The sequence below is a fragment of the Arachis hypogaea genome, chromosome 1, assembly GCF_003086295.3.
Source record: "Arachis hypogaea cultivar Tifrunner chromosome 1, arahy.Tifrunner.gnm2.J5K5, whole genome shotgun sequence".
Taxonomy (NCBI): domain Eukaryota; kingdom Viridiplantae; phylum Streptophyta; class Magnoliopsida; order Fabales; family Fabaceae; genus Arachis; species Arachis hypogaea.
Genome location: NC_092036.1, coordinates 87073948 through 87090060, shown reverse-complemented (window position 1 = coordinate 87090060; position 16113 = coordinate 87073948). Strand labels below are relative to the sequence as shown.

At 38.2% G+C, this 16113-nt stretch overlaps 1 non-coding gene across 1 annotated transcript; it reads right to left on the bottom strand.

Moving 5' to 3' along the window:
- Positions 1–470: 470 nt before the first annotated feature.
- LOC112716181 (small nucleolar RNA R71) lies at positions 471–579 on the bottom strand. The gene has a single exon (XR_003160200.1). It is a non-coding gene; the product is annotated as a small nucleolar RNA R71 (small nucleolar RNA).
- Between the last annotated feature and the right edge of the window lie 15534 nt (positions 580–16113).

Below are 16113 nucleotides of genomic sequence, written 5' to 3'. Positions count from 1 at the left end.
AGCTAAGAGAAGCTAAAGCACAACAATTCAGAGAAAACCTTACAGAGGATCTCGAAAAAGAAGAAGACGTGGCTGAACCCAATAACAATGGTGGAGGCGCAAGGAGGATGCTTGGTGATTATACTACACCTACTTCTAACTTTTATGGAAGAAGCATCTCAATCCCTGCCATTGTAGTAAACAATTTTGAGCTGAAGCCTCAACTAGTTGCTCTAATGCAACAGAACTGCAAGTTTCATGGACTTTCATCAGAATATACCTATCAGTTTTTAACTGAATTCTTGCAGATCTGTGATACTATTAAGACTAATGGAGTAGATCCTGAAGTCTATAGGCTCATGCTTTTTCCTTTTGCTGTAAAAGACAGAGCTAGGACATGGTTGGACTCACAACCTAAAGATAGCCTGGATTCTTGGGATAAGCTGGTCACGGCCTTTTTGGCCAAGTTCTTTCCTCCTCAAAAGCTGAGCAAGCTTAGAGTGGATGTTCTGACTTTCAAGCAAAAAGATGGTGAATCCCTCTATGAAGCTTGGGAAAGATACAAGCAGATGACCAAAAAGTGTCCTTCTGACATGATTTCAGAGTGGACCATTTTGGATATATTCTATTATGGTCTATCTGAGTTCTCTAAGATGTCACTGGACCATTCTGCAGGTAGATCCATTCACCTAAAGAAAATGCCTACAGAAGCTCAAGAACTCATTGACATGGTTGCAAATAACCAGTTCATGTACACTTCTGAAAGGAATCCTGTAAATAATGGGATACCTCAGAGGAATGGAGTGCTTGAAATTGATGCTCTGAATGCCATATTGGCTCAAAACAAAATGTTGACTCAGCAAGTCAACATGATTTCTCAGAGTCTAAATGGATGGCAAAAAGCATCCAACAGTACTAAAGAGGCATCTTCTGAAGAAGAAGCTTATGATCCTGAGAACTCTGCAATGGCAGAGGTGAATTACCTGGGTGAACCCTATGGGAACACCTATAATTCCTCATGGAGAAATCATCCAAATTTCTCATGAAAGGATCAACAAAAGCCTCAACAAGGCTTTAACAATGGTGGAAGAAACAAGCTTAGCAATAGCAAGCCTTTTCCATCATTTTCTCAGTAACAGACAGAGAATTCTGAGCAAAGCCCCTCTAGCTTAGCAAACATAGTCTCTGATCTATCTAAGGCCACTTTAAGTTTCATGAATGAAACAAGGTCCTCCATTAGAAATTTGGAGGCACAAGTGGGCCAGCTGAGTAAGAAAATCACTGAAACTCCTCCTAGTACTCTCCCAAGTAATACAGAAGAGAATCCAAAAAGAGAGGGCAAGGCCATTAATATTATCAATATGGCCAAATTCAAAGAGGAAGGGGAGGACGTGAACCCCAGGGAGGAAGACCTCCTGGGACGTCCTCTGAACAAAAAGGAGTTCCAAACGGAGGAACCTAAGGAATCTGAGGCTCACCTAGAGACCATAGAGATTTTATTGAACCTCCTTTTACCATTCATGAGCTCTGAGAACTATTCTTCCTCTGAAGAGGATGCAAATGTAACTGAAGAGCAAGTTGCTCAATATCTAGGAGCCATCATGAAGCTGAATGCCAAGTTGTTTGGTAATGTGACTTGGGAAGGTGAACCTCCCTTGCTCATTAGTGAACTAGATACATGGGTTCAGCAAACTCTACCTCAAAAGAAACAAGATCCTGGTAAATTCTTAATATCCTGTACCATAGGCATCATAACCTTTGAGAAGGCTCTATGTGACCAGGGATCAGGTATAAATCTTATGCCACTCTCTGTAATGAAGAAGCTGGGGATCTTTGAGGTACAGGCTGCCACATTCTCATTAGAGATGGCAGACAAATCAATAAGACAAGCTTATGGATTGGTAGAGGACGTGTTAGTGAAGGTCAAAGGCCTTTATATCCCTACTGATTTCATAATCTTAGACACTGGGAAGGATGAGAATGAATCCATTATTCTTGGAAGACCCTTCCTAGCCACAGTAGGAGCTGTGATTGATGTTGACAAAGGAGAGTTAGTCCTTCAATTGAATGGGGACTACCTTGTGTTTAAAACTCAAGGTTATCCTTCTGCAACCATGGAGAGGAAGCATGAAAAGCTTCTCTCAATACAGAGTCAAACAAAGCCCTCACAATCAAACTTTAAGTTTGGTGTTGGGAGGCCACAACCAAACTCTAAGTTTGGTATTGGGAGGCCACAACCAAACTCTAAGTTCGGTGTTGAACCCCACATTCAAACTCTAAGTTTGGTGTTGGGAGGTCCCAACAATGCTCTGATGATCTGTGAAGCTCCATGAGAGCTCACTGTCAAGCTATTGACATTAAAGAAGCACTTATTGGGGGGCAACCCAATTTTTATTTATTTATATCTCTATTGTTCTTTTATGTTTTATTAGGTTTATGATCATGTGGAGTCACAAAATAATTGCAAAAATTAAAAACAGAATCAAAAAATAGCAGAAGAAAAAGCACACTCTGGAGGAAGAGCTTACTGGCATTTAAACGCCAGTAAGGAGCATCTGGTTGACATTCAACGCCAGAACAGAGCATCAAGCTGGCGTTGAACACCAGAAACAAGCAGCAGTCTGGCGTTTAAACGCCAGGATTACACCCTGAGGAGAGCTGGTGTTAAACGCCAGAAACAAGCATGGAAGTGGCGTTCAACACCAGAAACATGCTGCAGATTGGCGTTGAACGCCCAAAACAAGCATAGAGGTGGCATTTAATGCTAGAAACATGCTGCAATCTGGCGTTAAACGCCAGAATTGCATACAAAGGGCATTTTACACGCCTAAAGGGTGCAAGGATGAGAAATTCTTGACACCTCAGGATCTGTGGACCCCACAGGATCCCCACCTACCTTCTCCATCTCTCTCACACCTTTTTATAACACTCTTCCCCAAACATCATTCACCAATCACCTCAAACACTCTTCCCCATCACCTCTTCACCATTCACATCCATCCTCTCTTCCCCATAAACCCCACCTACCTTCAAATTCAAAATCTCTTTCCCACCCAAACCCACCCTAAATGACCAAACCCTAACCCCTCTCCCTCCACTATATAAAACCATCTATCCTTCTTCATTTTCACACATCACTACCCTCTCTTATCTCCCTTGGCCGAATACACATCTCTCTCCCTCTCCTCCGTTTCTTCTTCTTCTTCATCTATTCTTTCCTCTTTTGCTCGAGGACAAGCAACATTCTAAGTTTGGTGTGGCAAAAGCATAGCTTTTTTGTTTTTCCATAACCATTGATGGCACCTAAGATCGGAGAAACCTCTAGAAAGAGGAAAGGGAAGACAAAAGCTTCCACCTCCGAGTCATGGGAGATGGAGAGATTCATCTCAAGGGTCCATAGCTCAGTAGTAGAGCATTTGACTGCACATCAAGAGAGCCCACTCATGGACCTCAACAAGAGCATGAGGAATTCCCTCATCAAGAAATCCCTGAGGTACCTCAGGGGATACATTTTACTCCACACAATTATTGGGAGCAACTAAGGATAGGAGCACCAAAATCACTAGGGATCAAGCAACAGAGGCAAGGAAGAGACATAGAGGAGCTCAAGAGCACCTTTGGTTCTTCAAGAGGAAGATGCTACCTCACTAAGGTGGACTCATTCCTTAATCTCCTTGCTCTTATTTTTCTATTTTTCGGTTTTTGAACTTCATGTTTGTCTATGTTTGTGTCTTTATTACATGATCATTAGTGTCTAGTGTCTATGTCTTAAGGTTATGAATAAGTCCATGAATCCTTCACCTTTCTTAAATGAAAAACATTTTTAATACAAAAGAACAAGAAGTACATGAGTTTCGAATTCATCCTTGAAATTAGTTTAATTATATTAATGTGGTGACAATACTTTTTGTTTTCTAAATGAATGCTTGAACAGTGCATATTTTTTATCTTGTTGCTTATAAATGTTAAAATTGTTGGCTCTTGAAAGAATGATGGATAAGAGAAATATTATTGATGATCTGAAAAATCATAAAATTGATTCTTGAAGCAAGAAAAAGTAGTGAAAAAAAAGAAGCTTGCGAAAAAAATGGCGAAAAAAATATAAAAGAAAAAGAAAAAGCAAGCAGAAAACGTCAATAGCCCTTAAAACCAAAAGGCAAGGGTAAAAAGGATCCAAGGCTTTGAGCATCAATGGATAGGAGGGCCCAAGGAAATAAGTCCAGACCTAAGCGGCTAAATCAAGCTGTCTCTAACCATGTGCTTGTGGCATGCAGGTCCAAGTGAAAAGCTTGAGACTGAGTGGTTAAAGTCGTGATCCAAAGCAAAAAGAGTGTGCTTAAGAGCTCTGGACACCTCTAACTGGGGAGTTTAGCAAAGCTGAGTCAATTTGAAAAGGTTCACCTAGTCATGTGTCTATGGCATTTATGTATCCGGTGGTAATACTGGAAAACAAAGTGCTTAGGGCCACGGCCAAGACTCATAAAAGTAGCTGTGTTCAAGAATGAACATACTTAACTAAGAGAATCAATAACACTATCTGAACTCTGAGTTCCTATAGATGCCAATCATTCTGAACTTCAAAGGATAAAGTGAGATGCCAAAACTGTTCAGAAGCAAAAAGCTACAAGTCCCACTCATCTAATTAGAACTAATATTCATTGATATTTTGAAATTTATAGTATATTCTCTTCTTTTTATCCTATTTGATTTTCAGTTGCTTGGGGACAAGCAACAATTTAAGTTTGGTGTTGTGATGAGCGGATATTCATCACAACACCAAACTTAAATTGTTGCTTGTCCCTAAGCAACTAAAAACAAAATAGGATAAAAAGAAGAGAATATACTATAAATCCCACAATATCAGTGAAATTTAGTTCTAATTAGATGAGCGGGACTTGTAGCTTTTTGCTTCTGAACAGTTTTGGCATCTCACTTTTTCCTTTGAAGTTCGGAATGATTGGCAGCTATAGGAACTCAGAATTAAAATAGTGTTACTGATTCTCTTAGTTTAGTATGTTGATTCTTGAACACAGCTACTTTATGAGTCTTGGCCGTGGCCCTAAGCACTTTGTTTTCTAGTATTACCATTGGATACATAAATGCCACAGACACATAACTGGGTGAAACTTTTCATATTGTGACTTAGCTTTGCTAAAGTCCCCAATTAGAGGTGTCCAGAGTTCTTAAGCACACTCTTTTTACTTTGGATTACGACTTTAACCACTCAGTCTCAAGCTTTTTACTTGTACCTTCATGCCACAAGCACATGATTAGGGACAACTTGATTTAGCCACTTAGGCCTGGATTTTATTTCCTTGGGCCCTTCTATCCATTAATGCTCAAAGCCTTGGATCCTTTTTACCTTTGCCTTTTTGGTTTTAAGGGCTATTGGCTTTTTCTGCTTGCTTTTTCTTTTTCTTTCTTTCTCTTTTAATTTTTGACACTCCTCTTTTTTTTCGCAAGCTTTGTTATTCACTGCTTTTTCTTGCTTCAAGAATCAATTTTATGATTTTTCAGATTATCAATAACATTTCTATTTTTCATCATTCTTTCAAGAGCCAACAAATTTTAATATTCATAAACTCCACTATAAAAAATATGCATTGTTCAAGCATTCATTTAGAAAACAAAAGGTATTGCCACCATATTAATATAATTAAACTAATTTCAAGATAAAAATTGAAATTTATGTACTTCTTATTCTTTTATAATTAGGAACATTTTTCATTTAAGAAAGGTGAAGGATTTATGGGACATTCATAACTTTAAGACATAGACACTAGACACTAATGATCATGTAGTAAAGACACAAAATATAGTCAAACATAAAGCTCAAAACCAAAAACAGAAAAACAAATAGACATGGAGATTAAGGAACATGTCTACCTTAGTGAGGGTGGCGTCTTCTTCTTCTTGAAGAACCAATGGTGCTCTTGAGCTCCTCTATGTCTCTTCCTTGCCTTTGTTGCTCCTCCCTCATGGCTCTTTGATCTACAGTCAAATGCTCTACCACTGAACTATGGACCCTTGAGATGAACCTTTCTATCTCTCATGACTCGGGGGTGGAAGCAACTGCCTTCTTTTTCCTCTTTCTAGAGGTTTCTCCAGCCTTAGGTGCCATAAATGGTTATGGAAAAATAGAAAGCAACGCTTTTTTCCACACCAAACTAAAAAGATTTGCTCGTCCTCGAGCAAAAAAAGAAAGAATGGAGTAGAAAGAGAAATGGAGGAGATGGAGGTTTGTGAATAGGTGGGTTTGGGAGGGGAATGGTTTGAATTTGAATGGTAAGGTAGGTGGGGATCCTGGGGAAGAGAGAATGAGGTTATTGGTGAAGGGTATTTGGGGAAGAGTGTTATGAAAAGTTGTGAGGGAGAAAGAGAATGAGTTGAGGTTGGCGGGGATCCTGTGGGGTCCACAGATCCTGAGGGGTCAAGGACTTCTCATCCCTGCTCGATTTAGGCGTGCAAAACGCCCTTAGAGTGCAATTCTGGCGTTAAACGCCAGATTGCATCCTGTTTCTGGCGTTTAACGCCAACTTTTCTTCCCTTTCTGGCATTTAACGCCAACTTGGTGCTCTGTTCTGGCGTTAAATGCCAGCTTATTGCTTCTTTCTGGCGTTAAACACCCGGACTGGTGCCAGACTGGGCGTTTAACGCCCATTCTGCTTTAAGTCTGTCCTCCAGGGTGTGCTATTTTTTATGCTGGTTTTGATTCTGCTTTAATTCTGCAGCTATTTTTATGACTCCACATGATCATCAACCTAAAGAAAACATGAAATAACAATGGAAAATGAAATGAAAAGTAATTAACATAGATAAATAAGATTAGGTTGCCTCCCAATAAGCGCTTCTTTACTATCAATAGCTTGACATTATTGAGCTATATAATTTGCAATGTTTGTAAACCACAGAACTTCCTGAATGGCAAATAATTGCTCATCCGAAAAGGTTTTAGAGATCTCAGTATGAGGGAAGGATGCTCCTGCTACTGGTTCTATCCGGGACAGGTGATCAACTACTTGGTTCTTTGTCCCTTTTCTATCTCTTATTTCTATATCAAACTCTTGCAGAAGCAATACCCATCTTATGAGTCTGGGTTTTGAATCCTGCTTTGTGAGGAGATATTTTAGAGCAGCATAGTCAGTGTACACAATCACTTTTGATCCTACTAAATAAGATCTGAACTTGTCAATGGCAAAAACCACTGCAAGCAACTCTTTTTCTGTGGTTGTATAATTCTTCTGTGTATCATTTAAAACATGGCTAGCATAATAAATGACATGCAGAAGCTTGTCATGCCTCTGTCCCAATACTGCACCAATGGAATGGTCACTGGCATCACACATTAGTTCAAATGGTAATGTCCAGTCTGGTGCAGAAATGACTGGTGATGTGACCAGCTTAGCTTTCAGAGTCTCAAACGCCTGAAGGCACTCTGAGTCAAATACAAAGGGTGTATCAGCAACTAGCAGATTGCTCAGAGGTTTTGCAATTTTTGAAAAATCCTTTATAAACCTCCTATAGAATCCTGCATGCCCCAGAAAGGTTCTAATTGCCTTAACATTGGCAGGTGATGGTAATTTTTCAATTACCTCTACTTTAACTTAATCCACCTCTATTCCCTTGTTTGAAATTTTGTGCCCAAGGAAAATTCCTTCAGTCACCATAAAGTGACATTTCTCCCAGTTTAAAACTAGGTTGGTCTCTTGGCACCTTTTTAGAATAAGTGCTAGATGGTCAAGGCAGGAGTTGAATGAGTCTCTAAATACTGAGAAGTCATCCATGAAGACTTCCAGAAATTTCTCTACCATATCAGAGAAGATAGAGAGCATGCACCTCTAAAAGGTTACAGGTGCATTGCACAGACCAAAAGGCAATCCTTCTGTAAGCAAATACGCCAGATGGACATGTAAATGTTGTTTTCTCTTGGTCTTGGGGATCTACTGCAATCTGATTGTAACCTGAATAGCCATCCAAAAAACAGTAGTAATCATGACCTGCTAGTCTCTCTAGTATCTGGTCTATGAATGGTAAAGGAAAATGATCCTTTCTGGTGGCTGTATTGAGCCTTCTGTAATCAATACACATGCGCCACCTGTAACTGTTCTTGTATGAACTAGTTCATTCTTTTCATTATGAACCATTGTCATGCCTCCCTTCTTAAGAACGACTTGGACATGGCTCACCCAGGAGCTATCAAAAATAGGATAAATAATCCCAGCCTCTAGTAATTTAGTGATCTCTTTCTGCACCACCTCCTTCATGGCTGGATTTAGCCGCCTCTGTGATTGAACCACTGGCTTAGCATCATCCTCCAATAGGATCTTGTGCATGCATCTGGCTGGACTAATGCCCTTAAGATCACTTATGGACCACCCAAGAGTTGTCGTGTGTGTCCTTAGCACCTGAATTAGTGCTTTCTCTTCCTGTGGCTCTAAAGCAGAGCTTATGATTACAGGAAAAATGTCACCTTCTCCCAAAAATGCATATTTCAGGGATGGTGGTAGTGGTTTGAGCTCGGGTTTAGGAGGTTTCTCCTCTTCCTGAGGAATTTTTAGAGGTTCTTTTATTTCCTCTGGTTCCTCCAAATCAGGCTGAAAATCTTTAAAGATGTCCTCTAGCCCTGATTCGAGACTCTCAGCCATATTGATCTCCTCAACCAGAGAGTCAATAATATCAATGCTCATGCAGTCTTCTGATGTGTCTGGATGCTGCATAGCTTTGCCAACATTCAACTTAAACTCATCCTCATTGACTTTCAGGGTTACTTTCCCTTTTTGGACGTCAATGAGGGTTCATCCAGTTGCTAGGAAAGGTCTTCCTAGAATGAGAGTTGCACTCTTGTGCTCCTCTATTTCCAACACTACAAAGTCAGTGGGAAAAGAAAATGGCCCAACCTTGACAATCATGTCCTCAATTATGCCTGATGGGACTTTAATGGAGCCATCAGCAAGTTTGAGACACATTCGGGTTGGTTTGACTTCTTCAGTCAAATCAAGCTTTCTGATAGTGGATACAGGTATTAGGTTGATACTTGCCCCAAGATCACACAAAGCTATCTTAGTACAAGTACCCTCTAATGTGCATGGTATCATAAAGCTTCCAGGGTCTTTAAGCTTCTTTGGTAAGCTTTTTAAAATGACTGCATTGCAATCTTCAGTGAGGAAGACTTTTTCAGTCTCCCTCCAATCCTTCTTATGACTTAAGATCTCTTTCATGAACTTAGCATAAGAGGGTATCTGCTCAAATTCCTTTACAAACGGAATCTTGATTTTAAGAGTCCTGAGAGAGTCTGCAAAGCGGGCAAATTGTTTATCCTGTTTCGCTTGGCGGAGTTTCTGAGGATAAGGCATCTTGGCTTTATATTCTTCAACCTTAGTTGCTGCAGGCTTATTTCCTATAGAGGTGGTTGGAGAAGCCTTCTTGAAGGGGTTACTATCAACACTTGCGGGTGTCTGATCCCTTATTGGCGTTTGAACGCCAAGATTGGGGGATGAATGGGCGTTTAACGCCAAATTCCCACCCTTTTCTAGCATTTGAACGCCAGAATTGGGCATCCACTAGGTGTTTAACGCCAACTTTTCACCCTTTTCTGGCGTTTAAACGCTAGAATTATTCCTCTTTGGGCTCTTACTATCCTCAGAAAGATTTTGGGCAGTGGTCTGCTCATACTCTGTCAGTTGTTCCTTCCTTGATTTTTTGCTGCCTTGAGTTGAGACATTTAATGTCATCGCATTCCTTAATTGAACAGCTTGGCATTCTTCTATTATTTGTTTGGATAACTGCTGTTTTGTCTGATTCAATTATTTTTCCATACTCTGGTTAGCATCTTTGATTTCTTGTAGGGTCTCCTTGAATTCTGCTAATTATTTTGTTATGGAAAATAGTTATTAATTGAGTTCAGCAACTTGTTCTAGAGGACTAAGTTCAGTGGATACTGTCTTAGCTTCTTCTTTCATGGAGGACTCATTACTTAAGTACAGATGCTGATTTCTAGCAACCATATCTATAAGCTCTTGAGCCTCTTCAATAGTCTTCCTCATGTGTATAAATCTACCAGCCGAGTGGTCTAGGGATATCTGGGCCTTTTCTGTAAGCCCATAGTAGAAGATGTCTAACTGTACCCATTCTAAAAACAATTCAGAGGGACATTTCCTTAGCATCTCTCTGTACCTCTCCCAGGCATCATAAAGAGGTTCATTATCCTCTTGTTTAAAGCCTTAGATGTCCAGCCTTAGCTGTGTCATCCTTTTTGGAGGGAAATATTGATTCAGAAATTTGTCTGAGAACTGTTTCCATGTTCGTATGCTTGCTTTGGGTTGGTTATTTAACCACCTCTTAGCTTGATCTTTTACAGCAAATGGAAACAGTAATAATCTGTAGACATCCTGATCTACTTCCTTATCACGTACTGTGTCAGCAATTTGTAAGAACTATGCCAGAAACTCAGTAGGTTCTTCCTGTGGAAGACCGGAATACTGGCAATTTTACTGCACCATGATAATGAGTTGAGGATTTAACTCAAAACTACTGGCCTTGATGGAGTGTATACAGATACTACTCCCATATGAAGCAGTAGTGGGGTTAGCATATGACCCCAGAGTCTTTCTGGATTGTTCATTTCCACTTAGGTCCATGATGGAGAAAGGGAGATGATATGAATTTTTTTTTAAATACCGATATTAAAATAAGGTAAAATAGAATAAATGAAAAATAAAATAAAAAAATTTGAAGATTAGAAAAATAAATAAAGGAAAATTCAAAACTAAAATAATTAATTAATTAAAAAGATTTGAAAAAAATGGGATAAGGATTTTCAAAAAAAAGAAGAGAGAGAAAGTGGTTAGGAAGTTTTGAAAAAGATATGTCTTAAAATTAGATATATTTGTAATAAAAATAAATAAAAGAGAAGATTTGAAAAAGATATGATTTTTTTTTTTTTGAAAACTTGACAACTAAGATATGATAAGATAAAAATTTGAAATTGAAATCTGAAATTTTTATTAAAATTTTTGAAATTTTTGCTTAAAATTAGTTAGGGAAGATATATTTTTTATTTTTTATTTTTTTTGAATTTTATGATGAAAGAGAAAAACACACAAAAGACACAAGACTTAAAATTTTTAGATCTAATGCTCCTTGTTTTCGAAGATTTGGAGGGAAAATACCAAGGAACACCAAACTTAAAAATTTTAAGATCAAAACACAAGGAAGGCTCAAGAACACTTTGAAGACTTACAAGAACAACAAGAACAAAATTCAAAGACTCAAAGAACTCAAGAACATAAAGAAAGAACACCAAACTTAAAATTTTCAGAAAACCAAAATAAAATTTTCGAAAACTAAAGAAAAATTAACAAGAGAACACCAAACTTAAAATTTGACACAAGATTTAATCAAAGAAAAATTATTTTTGAAAAGAAGATACCAAAAACATAAGCCAACGCTCTAACCAACTGAGTTATGAAAGAAAAAGTATTTTCTTGAAAAATCTTTTTGAACTTTTCGAAAATCACAAGAAAAACAAGAAAAGACACAAAACAAGAAAAACTAAAGATCAAACAAGAAAAATAAACAAGAACAAGTAATGAAAATTATGAAGAAAAATAAAACCATGCAATTCGAAAATTATGAAGGAAATTAAAAACATGCGATTGACACCAAACATAAAATATGAAACTAGAATCAAACAAAAGACTCAAAGAAAAATTAAAAATTAATGAAGAAAAATAATATTTTTGAAAGATTTTTGAAAGGAATAATATAAGATGCAATCCTAGTGACTCTAAACTAAAAAGATAAATTTTTTCTAATCTAAGTAACAAGATAGACCGTCAGTTGTCCAAACTCGAACAATCCCCGACAATGGCGCCAAAAACTTGGTACACGAAATCGTGATACACAACTTCGTGTAGCTGACCAGCAAGTGCACTGGGTCGTCCAATTAATACCTTACGTGAGTAAGGGTCGATCCCACGGAGATTGCCAGCTTGAAGCAAGCTATGGTTATCTTGTAACTCTTAGTCAGGAGATTAATGATAAAGATGATTTTTGTTTATGAAGAATGAATAACATGAAATAAAAAGTACTCGTGATTCAATAATGAGGAATAGGTTGAGGTTCTGGAGATGCTCTATTTTTTGAATCTCTGCTTTCCTTCTGTTGTCTTCTTCACGCACGCAAGGTTCCTTCCATGGCAAGCTGTATGTTGGTGGATTGATGAGCGGATAATTTATACGCTTTTTGGCATTGTTTTTAGGTAGTTTTTAGTAAGTTCAAGCTACTTTTAGGGATGTTTTCATTAGTTTTTATGTTAAATTCACATTTTTGGAATTTACTATGAGTTTGTGTGTTTTTCTGTGATTTCAGGTAATTTCTGGCTGAAATTGAGGGACTTGAGCAAAACTCTGAAAAAGGCTGACAAAAGGACTGCTGATGCTGTTGGAATCTGACCTCCCTGCACTCAAAATGGATTTTCTGGAGCTACAGAACTCCAATTGGTGCGCTCTCAACGGCGTTAGAAATTAGACATCCAGAGCTTTCCAGAAATATATAATAGTTCATACTTTATTCGGAAATTGACGACGTAACTTGGCGTTGAACGCCAAGTACATGCTGCTGTCTGGAGTTAAACGCCAAAAACACGTCATGATCCGGAGTTGAACGCCCAAAACACGCTATAACTTGGAGTTCAACTCCAATAAAAGCCTCAGCTCGTGGATAGATCAAGCTCAACCCAAACATACACCAAGTGGGCCCCAGAAGTGGATTTATGCATCAAGTACTTACTCATGTAAACCCTAGTAGCTAGTCTAGTATAAATAGGATAAGTTACTATTGTATTAGACATCTTTTGACAGTTTAATCTTTTGACTTTGTAGTCATTGATCATTCGGTCTCTTGATCACTCAGGGGGCTGGCCATTCGGCCATGCCTGAACCTTTCACTTATGTATTTTCAACAGTGGAGTTTCTACACACCATAGATTAAGGGTGTGGAGCTCTGCTGTACCTCAAGTTTCAATACAATTATTATTATGTTCTATTCAACTCTCTTCTATTCTTATTCCAAGATATACGTTGCACAACAATTTGATGAATGTGATGATCCATGACACTCATCATCATTCTCACCTATGAACGCGCGTGACTGACAACCACTTCCGTTCTACTTTAGGCTGGGCGCATATCTCTTAGATTCCCCAACAGAATCTTCGTGGTATAAGCTAGATAGATGGCGGCATTCATGAGGATCCGAAAAGTCTAAACCTTGTCTATGGTATTCCGAGTAGGATTCTGGGATTGAATGACTGTGACGAGCTTCAAACTCCTGAAGGCTGGGCGTGATGACAAGCGCAAAAGAATCAAGGGATTCTATTCCAACCTGATTGAGAACCGACAGATGATTAGCCGTGCTGTGACAGAGCATAGGAACGTTTTCACTGAGAGGATGGGATGTAGTCATTGACAACGGTGATGCCCTACATACAGCTTGCCATGGAAAGGAGTAAGAAGGATTGGATGAATGTAACAAGAAAGTAGAGATTCAAGAGGAGCACAGCATCCCCATACGCCTATCTGAAATTTCCACTATTGATTTACATAAGTATTTTTATCCCTTTTATTTTCTATTTATTATTAATTTTCAAAACTCATCCATAACCATTTAATCTGCCTAACTGAGATTTACAAGGGGACCATAGCTTGCTTCATACCAACAATCTCTGTGGGATCGACCCTTACTCACGTAAGGTTTATTACTTGGACGACCCAGTACACTTGCTGGTTAGTTGAACGGAGTTGTGTCCACACATAGGTGCCATAATAATGATTCCATACAACAACAAAGAATACTACATTGATGTGATCACAATTTTGTCCACCAAGTTTTTGGCGCCGTTGCCGGGGATTGTTCGAGTATGGACAACTGACGGTTCATCTTGTTGCTCAGATTAGGTAATTTTCTTTTCAAAAAATTTTTCAAAAATTTTTTTCAAAATTTTTCTTTTCTTTTTCGTTTTTCCAAACCTTATTTTCGAAAAAATTAATAAAAATACAAAAAAAATCATAAAATCATAAAAAACCAAATATATTTTGTGTTCTTGTTTGAGTTGATGAGAGGATATTTTATACGCTTTTTGGGGGTAATTTCATATAGATTTTAGTATGTTTTAATTAGTTTTTAGTAGAATATTATTAGTTTTTAGGCAAAAATCATATTTCTAGACTTTACTATGAGTTTGTGTGTTTTTCTGTGATTTCGGGTAATTTCTGACTGAAATTGAGGGAGCTGAGCGAAAATCTGAGTTAGGCTGAAAAAGGACTGCTGATGCTGTTGGATCCTGACCTCCCTGCACTCGGAATGGAATTTTTAGAGCTACAGGAGTCCAATTGATGCGCTCTCAACGGCTTTGGAAAGTAGACATCCAGGGCTTTCCAGCAATATATAATAGTTCATACTTTGCGCGAAGATAGATGACGTAACTTGGCGTTGAACGCCAAGTACATGCTGCTGTCTGGAGTTAAACGCCAGAAACACGTCATGATCCGGAGTTGAACGCCCAAAACACGTTATAACTTGGAGTTCAACTCCAAGAAAAGCCTCAGCTCGTGGATAGCTTTAGTCTCAGCCCCAGCACACACCAAGTGGGCCCCAGAAGTGGATTTTTGCACCAATTATCTTAGTTTACTCATATTCTGTAAATCTAGGTTACTAGTTTACTATTTAAACAACTTTTAGAGACTTATCTTGTACCTCATGACATTTTTAGATCTGAATTACATACTTTTTGACGGCATGAGTCTCTAAACTCCATTGTTGGGGGTGAGGAGCTCTGCAGCGTCTCAATGAATTAATGCAGTTGTTTCTATTTCACTCAAACGTGTGTATGTTCCTATCTAAGATGTTCATTTGTGCTTAATTGTGAAGGAGGTGATGATCCATGACACTCATCATCTTCCTCAATCCATGAACGTGTGCCTGACAAACACCTCCGTTCTATATCAGATTGAATGAGCATCTCTTAGCTTCCTTAATCAGAATCTTCGTGGTATAAGCTAGAACTGATGGCGGCCATTCTTGAGGATCCGGAAAGTCTAAACCTTGTCTGTGGTATTCCGAGTAGGATTCAAGGATTGAATGGCCGTGACGAGCTTCAAACTCGCGATTGCTGGGCGTGATGACAAACGCAAAAGGATCAATGGATCTTATTCCAACATGATCGAGAACCGACAGCTGATTAGCCGTGCTGTGACAGAGCATCTGGACCGTTTTCACTGAGAGGATGGGAAGTAGCCACTGACAATGGTGACACCCTACATACAGCTTGCCATAGATGGAACTTTACAAACAATTGAGTTGAATATTACATTGCAGGAATTCAGAGGACAAAGCATCTCCAAAACTCCAACAGATTCTCCATTAATAAAGTAACAATTTCTTATTCCAAATACTTTGACTTCTTACAATTAAATCCAATTAATCTTATTGACATCTTGACTAAGATTAATAAAATAAACATAGTCTGCTTCAAACCAATAATCTCCGTGGGATCGACCCTTACTCACGTAAGGTATTACTTGGACGACCCAGTGCACTTGTTGGTTAGTTGTACGGATCACAAATTCGTGCACCATGAGTCTTGAGTCAATTTTTAAGTTTGGTGTCAATTGCATGTTTTTAAAATTTATGCATTATTTTTTTCGAAAATTTCATGCATTCATAGTGTTCTTCATGATCTTCAAGTTGTTCTTGGTAAGTCTTCTTGTTTGATCTTGATGTTTTCTTGTTTTGTATCGTTTGTTGTTTTTCATGTGCATTTTTCGTTTGTTAGAGTCTATGCATTAAAGATTTCTAAGTTTGGTGTCTTGCATGTTTTCTTTGCATCAAAATTTTTCAAAATTATGTTCTTGATGTTCATCATGATCTTTAAAGTGTTCTTGGTGTTTCATCTTAACATTCATAGTGTTCGTGCATGCATTATGTGTTTTGATCCAAAATTTTCATGTTTTGGGTCTTGTTTGTTGTTTTTCTCTCTCATCATCAAAAATTTCAAAAATAAAAAAATATCTTTTCCTTATTTCTCTCCAAATTTTCGAAATTTTGGATTGACTTGGTCAAAAATTTTTAAAAATT